Source organism: Vombatus ursinus, unplaced genomic scaffold, assembly GCF_900497805.2.
Source record: "Vombatus ursinus unplaced genomic scaffold, bare-nosed wombat genome assembly UNPS02014222.1, whole genome shotgun sequence".
In the NCBI taxonomy this organism is placed as follows: Eukaryota; Metazoa; Chordata; class Mammalia; order Diprotodontia; family Vombatidae; genus Vombatus; species Vombatus ursinus.
The window spans coordinates 5335-8001 of record NW_020954000.1 but is presented as its reverse complement, the minus strand read 5'-3'; positions in this window follow the sequence as shown (position 1 = coordinate 8001).

Genomic DNA, 2667 nt, shown 5'->3' with positions numbered 1-2667 from the left:
CCACACAGAGATGTCTGTAGGACAGAGGGACAGAGGCAGAAGGAACTCCATGGATAGCAAAACAAAAATGGAAAGAGGCCTCCAGGAGACTGCTTTTCCTGTCACCTCATCTAGAGGGGGCACAAATAGCACTGGGGTGCCCCAAGGTTCCCCCCTCAGCACTCTACAAAGGTTCTGAGCCAAAATCTCTCTAAAATTCCAACCCAGATGAAGAGATTTCTTCTGGCCCTTCAGACACTCCAACTAATGTCAACCCCAAAGGAACTGAGGTTAAATACAATACTTTGGCCTGAGAGTCTGAGGTTAGGGAGAATGTCCTATTTCCTTCCCTGCTACCTCATTTAATTTAATTTGACTCCTTCAATGTTTCCAAATCCACCTGTCATCTGTGACTCAGTAGAAGGCTTTGCTAAAATCTGAGTGCACTTTGCAGCATTTCTTTGATCTAAGTGAAGACTAGCTGCTCATGGAGATCTGTGATCTCGGCAGCATAGGCAGTCAATGCATCTTTTTTGTCCCGTGTACTGCTTCCCTCCTGTCATGAAAGCAAACTACTTCATTTACATGGGGAGGAGAAGTGTCTGGGGAGTCTGATCAAACAGTTGTCCCACTGAGGCTGCAAATGGCTTTCTTCATGGGGCTGTTCCCACCTCCACGGTGAACCAATGCACCTTATATAAAGCAGAGAATGAGAAGGATTCTCTATTCAGAGTCATTTGGCCACAATGTCGTCCCTGAGGCAACCTGTCACAGAGCACAAATGGGGTAAGAACACAACTTCGGAGTCAGCTAAGGGACATTTAGAGTAGGCTGGAGCTCATCCTTAGCACATGTGTATCCAATCAATGGGAAAGAAGAGAGAGTGAGGGTAATAGACCTCTGCCTCCTTGCTTCTAAATATGGTAGGATAAAAAGACAATTGCTAAAGGACAGCAAGCTGGTTCCTACAGTTATCTTGAGGTGATCTACCCTGTCTTATAGGCCTGTAGTAGGCCATCCTGGACCTTCAATGCAGAGATCCTACAGAGCTCTGTTGGGGCGCATGGGGTGGGCAGGTATGTCCTGCATTAAACTCCAGACAAGGAGACTGAGAAGGAGCAGTCAAATAGGTAGGAAGAGAATCAGGTGAGGGTGGAGTCACAAAAATCTGGAGAGAAAAGAGTATGAAGGAGAAGAGGGCCCTGGGTTCAATCCTGGGCCAGCTTCTCTTCTCCCTCCACTTTACTTCACTTGGTGATCTTATCAGCTCCCATGGATTTAATGACTATGCTCATGATTCTCAAACCTACCCAATCTGCCTGAACCACCTTGCTGACCACCAGTCTTTCATCTCTTGCTGCTTTTTGGATGTCACAAATTGGATGTCCAGTAGACATCTTCAACTCCACCTGTCCAAAACAGAACTCATTAACTTCTCCCTAAACTCTGAGTACCTTTCTTTCTTTCTTCCCAGCTCAGAGTACCATTTTTTCCTCTCTCCTCCCACTTCCATGAGAGAGCTGAAAAATCTTCTTTTTGAGGCTCATCAGATAAAAACTACCCTAAACATTCCATCTTCCTAGGAGTTTCAGACTGATGAATATAGGTTTTACAGTTAAAAGCCTCTGTAATCCAAGGTATCTAAAGCATTTGGCCCAGGCAAAGACAAACCGTCTGATTCTGGCACAAAGGCACCCAGAACAACTAACTTAGGATGGCGGGCGGGGGGAGCCTAGAGAACATAGCTTGGTGAGGACCACCCAACCCCCATCAATTTCAAAACAATTTTTTTTCTACCTTTCATATTTTCTCTCAAACCTTTATTTCTCTTTCCTAATCTTTAAATACATTACTCAGACTACCTCCATTTTACTTGACATTTCAAATTAATATTCATACTCATCCCACTTTCTGTCCTTCTTCTCTTCACCCTGTTAGAATCTGGTAGAAATTAATGCCTAACAATTTACAAAACAAGGAGCTGTTCTTTTTGTGCCCTTCACAAATAGCTTTTATAATGTTAATGCTTCAAAGAAATGAAACATTTTATTTTTGCAGTTTGAAACACATTGCCTTGATAGCAGATCTTATCAGTCCAAAAGCTGCTTGTTAACTGATTCTGTCTTCCACTAACTTTTGGGAGAGTCTCTCTTTCCCCTCTGATTTCATTACTTGTTATCTAACTTCATTCTGGTATCCCAACTTTGGGACCCCAAAAAAGAGCTTAATTTCCCACTGAAAGCTTCAGATGGGAGTTCTTTCCCAGTGTTTTCTCTCTAATTACATACCTTAGAAGTTCCTTAGAAGTTTTTTCTGGCTGCATTTTAGATCTTTCACCACAAACGTGAAACATTTTACAAACACACACACACACAAACAGCTTGACAAGATGAAGTGTACTTAAATCTAATTTTCTTGTTGCCTTTTTAGGCTTAGTTCATTTTTAAGATAAACCCATTTAGAATCAAAATTCATCACGTGCCTATTTCCAAATCCTTTTTACCATCAAAATTCAGAGTTTCCACATGCCAATTTACTCTGACTAACCCATAGCTAGTTACAGCATACGTCCTCAGAGAAGGCCTGTCTTGAGACCTCAGACCCTAGAGCTACATGGAGAGAAAAAAAAAGGACTGTGCAGGACAAGCAGAATCCCTTAGATAAGGAGCAGGGATTTGGGGGAAAAGA